Here is a 13,089-nt window from a genome sequence, read left to right on the forward strand (position 1 = left end):
TAACTTCCCGGATATTACAAAAAAGTAAATTATTACTCTAGTAGGACACTACTTAGCGGCATTTTGTATACACGGTTGATCTGAAACTTGATACAAATTTTCTGATTAATCTGAAACTTGATTTCAAAAATTACATTAAAAATACCAACTAACTCTACAACTACCGACGTTAAATTCCCTTTCTTACACGAATTTTAGCATGCAAGTCTTTGAATGAGTGTAATTAGTACAACCCAAAGAAATGTAATGAACTACACATTCAGGTATTACTAATTGAATTACTTATGAACAAAACTGATACTGGTCTGATCGAGATCAGATGTTAAAAAGCAGAAATAATATTAAAATTTAGTATGGAGAAGTGCTTAATAATAGCTAGTTGAGGTATTGCAAGATAAGAACAATATCAGACAAGATTTGTTGACCTGTTTCCTTGAAAAAAAAATGCCAACAGCCAGCATCGAAACTTCGTCCTTAGGATCCGCAAGCGGCAATGCTTATAATACCACTTAACTGTAGCTCACTGTTGTTAACATTAGAGGAATAATGTTCCTCGTTTCCAAAGTTCATAAAGGGCACATGGCATCCCAACTAACATTTTCAGAGCTATAAGCTTCAGTCATTTGCTTTCTGTTGTGTAACCATGGAATAAAAGCAGTCAACGTTGAATAAAAAGGGAGCTAGTCAAATATAAATCATAAGCTAATACACGACTGCAAAACAAGCACCATAAAGGTACCATACTCGGTTTTCAGAAATCCATCACTTGTCTTTGGGGTTGCCTTTACTACTCCACTCTATTCCAACTTCGGGAGATTTCCCGGAATATGTGAAAACTTGAACAAATCGAATTGGAGTCCCCACTAACAAAACAGCTGCTACTATACAGTACAATTCGTTATACTGACAAATTCCCAAACCAGCAGCGCTTTGAAGGCCGTTATGCCAGCGTTTCTCAAACTATGGGTCGCGACCCACTGGTGGGTCGCAGGCTGATTTTTGGTGGGTCGCGAAGTCTTTATTAACTTATGTCGAATGTTATTCCCTGTTCAAATATTCCCTTGGAGAATCCTTTTCTAGAAGATTTATTTCAGAAATTCAGATGAATGTCGATTACGAAACAACTTAAAAGTGATTCAAATAAAAATGGAAATTAAATAATTGTGTATAAAGGATATCATTAAAAAACACCACTGGTTAAATATATTAGAAACTAGGGGCAAGACAGATACAGCGAGAGTAACTCTGTTATCGAAGTGTTGCTCAAAATTCCTCTGAATTGCTCTGGATCACTCTGTTTTTCCCGAAGTGTTGCCTGATACCAGTGAAAAATCGAGCAGTCTTGCCCGATTTTCCGCTTCGTAGCGACGTTTCTGAATGGATTCGAGCAAAAAGAGTTACTGGGGATTGCTCAAAGTTGCTCCGGATTTCACAGTGTCTTGCCCGTAGATAAGAAACTTGGACTATTATCTCACTTTTTAAAGACTAAGAGTTAACTGATACTGCAAACTTCAGCACCTTAACCTTACCTTCACTATGAATAAACAAAAAACAAAACTCTTTTTTTTATTTGAGGGCTACGTAACATAAGTTTATCATAACCTATGAAAGTGATAAAATGTATTCATTTAGTAAAGCAGTCCAAATTTACAAAAAAAAGACTTATTTTATAAATTCTTGTGCTGGTGGGTCGCCGAATTCTTTGAAAATCAAAAGTGGGTCGCAAGCTGAAAAAGTTTGAGAACCCCTGCGTTATGCGATTTCATTACAGCTAGAAGCTGTAAAAAATAAACTGTTGGTTTACCAACACGGCTTGTCGGATGTAAACATTTTTGTCAAAACAAACTTTAAGCAGGAAGTTAATATTGTCCTATCTATAAATACCTAAATAGAAAAACGCTTTAGCTAAAAATGAGTATTCGCGCGAATAGGGGTCCCCTGTCTGTTCCTCTCTCTCTACACTGATAGACGGCTTGCGGTTATGACGAGCATACAAATGTTTTCAAATTTACCATGGCAAAACATGATCATCGACCAACAAACGATTCTTGAGTGCATTTTGTTCCCTTACTTATCAACCGGTTCGATAGCCGAGTGGTAGCGTGCGAGCCTGGTGATCTCAAGGTTCTTGGTTCGAATCCGGCTGCCAACAGACACTTTTTTTGATTGTAAATCGGGTCCATGGTAGAATTGAAAACATAAATCTGTTGAGATGAAACGCAAATCAGTCTGCACAAATCTAGTGGCGTTGTGCATTTAAGTTGACCCTCAGAATAGTAATTTCAACTGCAAGCCGTCTTTCAGTGTAGCTGCTGCCGGTTCTATTCTTGTGTTCGATAGGTATTTGGTGTTAACGCTGACGGTCGGTCGCTCGATCGATGATGTTCAGTAACCGACGACCATCAGCTGATGCTACTGCTATTGGGCACCGTTTGCCAGCTGGGGCAGCAATATATACACTCCCGTTCAAAAGTTTGGGGTCACCCCCTCAAAAACATGTCATTTTTTTAGGCCCATATATCCGTTAATTTGCGTCCGATTTCAAAACCCTAGGTTTCATTCGAAAGATAATAAGTCAAAGAAACTTTGAACATGATTTAAAAGAAACTTTTTCAAAAAATTTTGTATGTAAACTTAACCCAAAGTTGCCAAATTTTCTAAAAAATGAATATAAACTTACGGCAGTGTCGCTGGAAGTTGGGTCGACCAAATTTTAAGATGAGAGCGGTAATATGACCCATTTTCTATTGGCTTTCAACTGCTTTTTACAGAACTTAGCTAAAAAATCTAGAAGTTATTAAGTAAATTAATCCTTGATGTCATCGACCAAAAGTTTGGGGTCACCCCTCAATATGATGTATCGGTCAAAAGTTTGGGGTCACTTTCGTAAAACATGGAAAAGTGATTTGGTGATATCTTCGTCATCTATAGTTCAATTTTAATTATTTTTGGCTCATTTCAAAGATAATTAACTAAATTTACGTTTGATGTCTTTAACTTAACGTATTTAACGATTTTGTATATTAAAATGTTATGTAAAGTTAGCACATTTTACCACGCTTCAAAAAATGAGGCAACTTTGCGTTAAGTTTTAGTATGTAAATTTCAACAAATATGTGTGGTTCAATGTCTATGCAGTAAGTATCATTCATTTTGTTTCAAATGAGCCAAGAAGAATTAAAATTGAATGAAAGATGACAAAGATATCAACAAATCACTTTTCCATGTTTTACGATAGTGACCCCAAACTTTTGACCGATACATCATATTGAGGGGTGACCCCGAGGGGGGCGACACATCCAGATCTATCCAGATTATCGTCTTTTTACCCAAAATCTAACACATCTCATACACTGTGCATTATCCGTCTACATCCCTTCTATCTGCTTCCACCCAAAATCCATCTCAAATCTTTTTCTTCAAACTACTCGCATCTCTTCATCCCTTCACATCTGATCCATCTGATCGAGGTAAACAAAGCAAACGATGTCAAACTGAAGTTTAAAACAGAATCGTGTCCAAAAAAGGAGCAACCGAAGCAAACCGTTTCCGTGGCCGTGCCGGAGCTATGCCGAACTCAGGAGCATTTGCCAGGAACCCTTCCAGGAAAGAAATACGGATATTTACAACAAAATTACTCCGTCGAAACCTGAGTGAATCGTCAGATGCAGCCATCAATTTTCAAAAAGCAACGTCGAACCATATATAGTGCCATTTACACTTATCAATAAGTTGATTCAACCAAGAGGTTCAATCTTTCCTTCAACTTCATCAAGAAACACAATTTGATGGAAATATTGCTAAATGTATTGCATGCATTTTTATTGAGGAAAACATGGATGATAATGTTGAATCTTGATGTAAATACTGACCAACCTGCAAAAGCGAGGATTGAGGCTGGCGATAATATCCTCAATATTTCCCCTCCGAAAGATTGATCCAACCACCGCTATCATCCAGTTTGACCAAACCATCAAGATCATCCAAGTCCGTCAAACTTTCCCCTTGAGTTGTTTTATTCGACCAATCCAGAAGGGTAAAAGAGTCAGCAGATTGAGCGAAGACCATTCCATCAGTGAGGAAGAGATAGCAATTCACCAACATTCAGCGCGTGGTTTACGGCGTTCATGGTGGCCAGCTCAATTGAATTTTATGGAATGCTTTGGGAGCAAATTTTTAGAAATAAATAAAGTGTCACGTTTTTGCATTGTAAATAAAATAAAGACTTGATCATTATAAAAGTGCAAATTTCGATATTTCACTTGCTTATTCAATTCCATTAATGATTATGAAAAAATATTTTGATAATTTTGGTTATTTACCACGTCATATTCGATTTTTTGTAAGCATTCATAAACTCTTATTTATTGAACCCAATCTCTCAGATAAGTATGATGAATTGGTAAATAGTGGATCTATTTACTAATTCATCATGCTATTTTTCCTAATTTCTTGAGAAGGTTGATGTTTTTTAATTTCTAACACAAGTTATGAACTTCTACCAGTGAACCAAAATACTTCATACAAAATGGAGCTTAAACAATAAGTATTAACAGTTAGGTTCGAACTTCAACATGTAAATTTGGAAATCACTCAAAGGGGCTTTTCCCTCTTACAAAATTTAAAGTTAAAAATAAATAAATAATAGTTAGGTTCGAACAAGCTTTGATTTTTGCTAATGTCATAGTAAATATGTAAAGCAGTAGAGGTTTGGAAAACAAAGGCTGATAAGAGGTTATTGCCATATTGATTTGTTTTTTTCGGCTATAATTAAAAATGTTTGCTTTATCCGTTATTAACAGGTTTATCTATAGCTAGATTGATTACTGAACTATTATATGCCACTAACTAATTATATGCCTTGAGAGTGACTTTGTGTATTATTGGCAGTGCTTCTCTCTTTGCCATAAGAGTTTTTTGTCGTCCAAATATCTTGAAACTTAGTTGTAAACAGTTTGATTGGCAAAGATGTGACGCCAACTTTCAGTTTATCAGACTTTAGATAACACCCCATGACGAAAAGAACAAAGCTGTCGAAAATATACTGAGTTTTCTAGCATTTTATACTAAAGGCACTAGAAAATCGCATATACGTTAGTGGAAATTAAAGATGTGATATAAAACATAATGAATCCATTTTAAATATTAAACATTATTCCTAAATAATCTAATGAAAATTTACGATGCGCAACTTGTGCTTGAAAATGTTTATTTGGCAGCGCTTTCTTGTTTCCTTTATTCCACCATTCCATCAATTATTTCTTTCTCAAGGATTATTGATGAAATCACGAGGATCAAACCAAGTATCAATCCAATATCTTCGACATTACCCCTTTCCAGAGAGATAGATCAAGCCGAGGCTCGAGCAGAGAGAAAATCTCCCGGTAGTATGAGAGAAGTTAATGCATGAGCCTCTGCACGAATCTGGCGTACTGCTCACTCCCACAGAAAATTAGAAAACATCTCGCACAGTAAAAGTCAAATGTGACTTTTACTGTTCGCGCTGTTTTCAAATTTTTTGTGGGAGTGAGCAGGACAGGGCAAATTTGTACAGAGGCTCATAAAGAGAAAAAAACAAGTATCCGTGCATGCTTATCGTACGTGCACAGCTAGCAAAGCAAAGCCTTTTATTGGGGACTACGAAGGTGATGATTTTGTTTGCGGTTTTCTGTGAGAAAGTGAAGGAGGGAAGATTTTTTGCTTTTTTTCACTCATACTCCCATAAGAAACCCCGTAGGAAGAAAGAGTGTTTCCCGGCTCATCAACCTTCGTAGTCGCGAATTGAATCAATGCGTCGTCGGTGGGTGAGCGGTTGATTTTCTGTCCTACCAATCCCAAAGCCAATAATGCGGAAGATAATGTATACAATGCATTTCTGTCACATTTTTATTTGTTTTTTTTTTAAATGAATTTTCTATTCATATTAATTCTTCTTCTAACCATTTTTACATAATCAAACATTTTACATATTTTTTTATTACGAAAAGTTTTTGGACAGCCCATGGGATGGGACTCGAAACACCTTCAGTGCCGTCTTGCTGAATTACCTTTATATTTCGACATTACACAAAATTACTACTGAAGGGTGTTATTTGTCAGAAGGGGGTATTTCTAATTTATAGGTAACGCAGCTAAGCATGTTACCACCATAATGTGCAAATTATTAATTAACTGGTGTTAGAGACCGCCAGTGCACCAGTAATTTTTAGCAAAGTTCGGTGGGACACGAACCGAGTTAGAAGATTACACAAAAAAAATGTTGTGAACTGTTTATTATCACTAATGCATTGTAATAGTTGAGTTCATTACATTTACCTCTGCATAAATTACTTTACATAAACTTTGCATAAATTTACTACATTACTTCTGCATAAATTGTTTTTTTTTTTGTTCGATGATTTATTACATCTGAATTCAGTTTTTTTGTATAATATATTTCAATAGCTGTTTATTGAAATTTTAAAAAATACGGCAACACGGCAGAATGCTCTGCAATGATGATGCTCTCGTTCACGCGCTGCTGCTATGAAAGAATGATAGGTTGATCTGGAGGGGAAATATTGAACCAATCAATTGATCCATGGAATAATTTGACCCATGGTTTGAACAATCTTCGAGAGGATTGATGTAACAATTTTGAAGGTGGGGAAATATTGTAGAGAAAATTGAAGAAAAATGCGCTATGGAGGGGAAATATTGCTGTGTGGTTGATCAAACGGAAGATAGGGGAAAAGTTGAATGATTGATGTCAATCTATTTTTGAACAATATTATACATTCAATGTATCCATAAAACGGCCAACTATTGATCAATATATGCACCGTGTGACTGGCGCTTATAGGAGAAGCTGCCGAAATCAACAATTATATGTCTGCATCGGTGTAAAAGATGCTGCCGGAACTACGGAAGAAGCGGACTTCGCCGCCGATATGAAAGATTTGTAACTGCATTGCTACAGTGCACTGGATTTATTGCCTGGAATCCTGTAACTGCCATCGGAAGTCAGAACCTTGGTCAGAACTTCTATCGGAATCAACGATCTTTTTTTTTAATTTAAATACAATCTGCGCAACGCATACCATACTGATCCAAAGGTTGTTTATAGATTTTGAAAGATAAACCTGGATAATGATGAGCCCAGGAACCATTCCGAGCATACTTTCGGGAACTGAGGAATGCAAGGGCTCCTACAAATATTTTCTCGAGATTTCAATAAAGGTTTCCTAGCAGAGATTTTGACACTCATTTCGGAATTCCAGGGTGAGAATTGTTTCCGTTTCTTGTGGAGCTACTTCGGGAGTTGCATTGAGAATAACTCCGGGAGTTCTACCGTGACTTCTTGCGGAGGATCTTTCGGGAAGTCATTCGAAAGTTTTTTTTTCTCCGCATCTTGGTTGGAAGGAATTGCTGGTGGATTGCCTGAAAGAAATGGAATCCCCGGAAGGAATTTATGGAGGATTCACGGGTTCCACGGAGGTTCTGATGGCAAATTTTCTAGAAAACTACTGGAGGTTTCTACGGAAGGCATTGTTGGGGGATCTGCCGAACAGAAGCATTCGCACAATGTATAGCTGAAGGATTTCCGGGAAGAAATCGCTGGAGAACTACAGGAGGTATTCCGGAGCTTATTGTTGTAAAATTCATCATAAGAAATGTTCTCAGTGAAATTACTGAAATTTTTCCCGGAAGGAATGTATAGAGGGTTGTCGGATTTCCTGGAATGAATTGATGGAGGGTTAGTGAACAATAAGGTTGTTTGGAAGGAATTACTGAAGGATAATCGGTAAGAATAGCTGGAAGATGTGACTGTAAATGGAGTATCGGTGGAGATTCCGATTATTACAAACAGTTTACGCATAACATAGCAAATTACCCTAAAAGCTGCTCATATATTTCAAGCATAATTTTTCAAATCGACGTATCTAACTTTTTCACTGATCTGAGTAAATTCATGGTCAATGTTGACGACCATTTCACTAAAATAGTTTTTTATAAAAATACTTTTCATAAGTTTTTTCGTGCTTAACATCACCAGGGATATAGCACGCACTATGTAAGAAACAAAACCTACTCATTCCATAACATTTTCACAATGAATTTTGACAAAAATACACATACACCGGGTTGGTTCGAGATACGTCATGCCAGATACGTCGCTTTTGTATGGTGCCAGTTTGGTGTATCTGTTACTTTTGATTTTAGCTAGATACGTCGTTTGGTTTTCTCATATATCAAAACGGTGTATCTATCAGAAAAGTTGTAAACATCAAAATAATTAGATACGTCGTTGCGAAAAATATGCTTAGTTAAACAAATTAAGCAATAAATCATCAAACAGTGATGTGGATTCTTCAGTTTGCTTTATGAATCATGCATGCAGCAGTTAACCCGGATTTGTTTACATTCTCGAGTTACGTCGGATTGAAAAGTTATGCTTGATTTTTTTTCCATAATATAAAATTTTTGCCGGAAACTCATTGCGGGATTACGGGCTGAGAATCTCTTCGTCTGTTTCATATAAGTTGCAATGGGCGAATTCCTCCGAAGTTTATTTCGAGAATTCTCGCAGAATTCCTTTCGGAAAGTCCTGCGGGAGTTCATTCAAAATTTCTCCGGATCGTGGTTATCTAGAAGAAATTGCTGGTGGGTTGGCCGGAGGCAATGACAGATGGGTTCTCTGGAAGCTGGAGGCTCAAACTTTCTAGGAATTAAAAGCTTAAGGCGGAACGAACTGCTGGAAGATTCTTCGGAAAGAATTGCTGGACGATTCCTGGGAACGATCTACCACCGAATTTCAAAAAAGGATTCCTATTTTTCCGAAAACAAATTGCTGGTGGTTACCTCAAAAGTAATCACCATACAGTTTTCTAGAACAAATCACTGAAGGATTTACTGGATGGAGCTACTGGTAAACTTCCGGTAGAAATTGCTGAAGGATTCTCCCGTTGAAATATCCTAGGTTGAAATATAGTTACAGTCCTTGTTTATGTTCGAAACAAAAACAAAAAAGTGATCATTTCAGTCAATTTCCAGTTCAATCAAACTATGTGAAAAGAGCCTAACTTTTTTTTTGTACTAGGTTACATTTACGCTTCTTTCGTGGCTCTTTTAATATAATTACGCAACTTAGAACAAGCAAAATGTTCATAAATTCTTGAATAAATATTTAATGCATGTGTTACTGGATTTAGAACCCATGAATAAGGTCGAAACAGATGCCATCAATCAAAACGTATTTGTTTATAAATATCAACTACACCCTTTTCAAATGCTTTACTGGACTGGCTCTCGCACATCTACTTTCTATCCATTCACATCTCCTTCTATCTCAAAGCAGCGCTCAGCAGGATTGGAAAGTTGATGCAGTGAAAAGTGGATAGAACAATCCGAAAAATCTAACAGCAGCTCATGGATCTAAAAAAGCAGATGCATCCTTTGTGGACATCTGATGGACGATTTAGATGTGTCGTCCCCCTCGGGTGACCCCAAACTTTTGGTCGATGACATCAAGGATTAATTTACTTGATAACTTTTTTTCTAGATTTTTTAGCTAAGTTCTGTAAAAAGCAGTTGAAAGCTAATAGAAAATGGGTCATATTACCGCTCTCATCTTAAAATTTGGTCGACCCAACTTCCAGCAACACTGCCGTAAGTTTATATTCATTTTTTAGAAAATTTGGCAACTTTGGGTTAAGTTTACATGCAAAATTTTTTGAAAAAGTTTCTTTTAAATCATGTTCAAAGTTTCTTTGACTTATTATCTTTTGAATGAAACCTAGGGTTTTGAAATCGGACGCAAATTGGCGGAGATATGGACCTAAAAAAATGACATGTTTTTTAGGGGGTGACCCCAAACTTTTGAACGGGAGTGTAGCTACTACACAAATTCTTTACAGCTATCCATCTCTGTGCTGTGAAATTATTTGGGTTGCTTTTATTGCACTTTAATCCAACTCCGGAAGATTTGCCGGAAGATGTACAAATCTGCTGCTTTTATACAGTACGTTTTGTAATGTTGCCAAATACACACAACAGTAGCGCTTTGTAGCTGTTTAAAAAACACTCTTTCAGCTAGAAGCTGTGACGAAGAACCTATTGGCGCAACCACACAGCTTGTTCAATGTAAACATTATTGGGTTTGACGCTTCACAAGCTTTTGCAGCAAGATGAAGTTGGGTAATGTTTCTTGTAGCACAATTATGAAGCCTTGTCTGGAGTAAAACAAAACGGGCTATTTTCTGTGCTATTTATATATAGCAGTGTGGCAGCGAGGACATCATCGGGACCAGTGGATACGGAGATCGGGAGTTCGATTCCAAGAAACGGCAAGTACTTTAATAATTCAATTTTAAAAGCGAGGATTCCAGTTCCACATGTATTGCGTCACGGTATCCATAAACTAATTATATTTAATCGGTTAATTTGGAGATGCCGTATAACTATTATTTAACAACTGCGAAAAGGCTGAAAAAGCGCCTTCTCAAGATGTTATTCAGTTAGTGGTTACATAGGAGCCGAGAAAAGAGCTATGACTTCGTGGCATATAAGCTACTCGCACAGCATATACATGTGGATTAAGTTCGTCAGATTCATTGGCATAGGGCTTGCATAGAAGCTTCCGTCCATATGTACAACACAGTAACTCAGCATCAAGCCGTATTGAGGACGCTTTGTTGACGTTTGCATTCACAATAAATGTTAGTTGGGATGTCATCCGCAAAACAGACAAATTAGCCGGATTTCGTGAAAATTGTGCCCGGCTGTTTAGCCTGGCTCGTCGCATAAACACCTTGTCGTAGTCGCCGGCGAGATTCGAACGAAAGCCAGATTGCCCGAAACCCTTACAGAGTATACACACTGTCCATCGTCGCTTTGATCATTCTAGTGAGCTTCCCGGAGAAGCCGATTTCGTCCGTGATTTCCCATAGTGGTAATTACATTCAGATGTGTGCGTGTATCTTTTGTAGATGTATAGTTGTGAAACTTGAGGGAAAATATGTGCACTCTTACCCCGGTTATTTGTTTTATCATCATGTAGCCGTTTTACCCAAATCAATTGGGTAATATTTGCATATGCAATCTGAATCAAGGGGTTGGTCATTCAGCACACTTCATTTGTGCCGTGATTTTTGAGCGTGTGCCAATATGTGCCTAAACTGTGCCGGTTGTTTTTCAGTGTGTGCCGAAGTGTGCCGAACGTGCCGGAGGTGTGCCGAATGTGCCCAGTGGAATATTATGCTTTTGGTCGAAATACAAAGTGACCGAACGTGCGAAAATTGATTTTTAACCTACTTAGAAATGTCGCAACTCAATTTGGATTAGTGCAAATTGTTGCTCTTAATTAGCTTAATGATGCGCAACAGAAAAAATGGATTCAAATTTACTTCGCAGCTGCAACTTCGCATGTGCTTCTAGCGACGACTTCGATTTGGTGGTGCGACGATAATATTTTCTTAGAATGTTTTTGCGCTAATTATAATCCTGTCTATTTTTGGCGAATGTTTTGGTCTAGTCGGTGTTTACCGACAAAATTCCACCCAGAACACTTGTCTAGAATCTGTATGAAGGGATTTTTTGCAATCGTAAGTATAATGACAGTTTGATTCCATACCGGAAAGTTGGATTTCTATGTTGTGCCCATGTGTGCCGGATTGTGCCGGCATGTGTGCCGAGATGTGCCGGCATGTGTGCCGGGCACAATGTGCCGAGTGACCAACCCCTTGAATCTGAATAGCCTTTGAAATAGCGTGCATTTTTGTGTATGGAAAAATTCACGCTAGTGTTCGTGTTTTGAAATGACACTTATCCTTATAAAGAGCTATATTTGCGTACGCCACCTTGAAATCGATGAACAGGTGGTGCGTTCGGACCTAGTATTTGCGGCATTTTTGGAGGACTTTTCGCACGGTCAAGATGTGGTCCATTGTCGAGCAGCCGTCAACGAAGCCGGCTCGATATTTAACTTCCCACAAACTAATTTTCTTTGGGTAAAAGACAATATAAGATAATCTGAGATAGCACTGTGGGCGACATTCAGAATTGTAATCGCTCGGAAGTTCTCACACTCCAACTTGTCACCTAGCTTGTGTAACTTGTCACCTGCCCCTTATTTCCACTCCTCCGGAAAGGTGTTTAGGCTCCTAGATCCGAACTGTTAGCCGATGCAGGCAGGTGGCCTATTCTATCGGGCCCATCTTGATGCGTTCAGCTCCGATAACATCCGTATCCGCTGACTTGTTGCTCTTGAGGTGCTGGATAGCATCATTTATTTCCCTCAACGTGGGAGCTGGCTCGTTGTTGCTCCCTGCTATACTGAACTGACGTAGTAATTTCTTCCGCTGTCTTGCGTCCTCCATGTCTGCACTTCCCGTGTTCGTCGTAGTGCTGCTTCCACATTTCGATCGCCTCACGTCCATCCGTCAAGATGCTCCCATCCTTAGGGATTGCAGTAGTGTAGTAGGGTAGCGAGCCACTTGGGCAGTGGCCGGTATTTTGGGCACTCTTCGCTATAACTCAGTCAATTCCAAACCAATTGACTTGAAATTTTGTACACGGTATCAATTGACTTAAAATTGGTTGAGTTATAGCAGAAAAGTGCCCAAAATAGGACCCCTGCCGAGATGGTTCCATTTCCCTATGGCAAGAGGCTGAATCTCGTTGCCAGCCTTTACCGTGCAAAAAGTTGGCGCGGCTAGAATTTGAACCCATGCCCATCCGCTACTTGTCTACTACGTCTGTTTGTCTGTGCTATTACTTACGTAAAACATATTGCGACATTTGCACCCATTTAGACTCGGCCGAAATTCATTATCATCACAGTCGAATTTCGCACACGACTTCGCAGTGGCTGGCATGAACAAGTTCGGTTGAGTTCATGACAGGGACATCGGATGCACTACGTGTAAACAAAATTAGTTTGATTAGTGTGAAATGTCGCTGGGAAATGATGATTCAGCGGATTCTCAAATTATCACAGAAGTCTAAACATTAATGAGAAACCCAATAAAACAATTAACAATTATTGATCTCAACGAGTTTATTCATTTAATTCAAGCTTGACAATGTCAAATAATTATCCCCAAATCTTAT

The 13,089-nt window shown here is 38.2% G+C and overlaps 1 protein-coding gene across 2 annotated transcripts in view; it reads right to left on the reverse strand.

Annotated features, from left to right (window-relative positions):
• Window positions 1–13,089, reverse strand: part of LOC109418262 (Golgi-specific brefeldin A-resistance guanine nucleotide exchange factor 1) — a 48,347-nt gene that overhangs the window by 14,546 nt on the left and 20,712 nt on the right. The window lies entirely within an intron of this gene.

This window comes from Aedes albopictus, chromosome 3 (genome assembly GCF_035046485.1).
Source record: "Aedes albopictus strain Foshan chromosome 3, AalbF5, whole genome shotgun sequence".
Taxonomy (NCBI): Eukaryota; Metazoa; Arthropoda; class Insecta; order Diptera; family Culicidae; genus Aedes; species Aedes albopictus.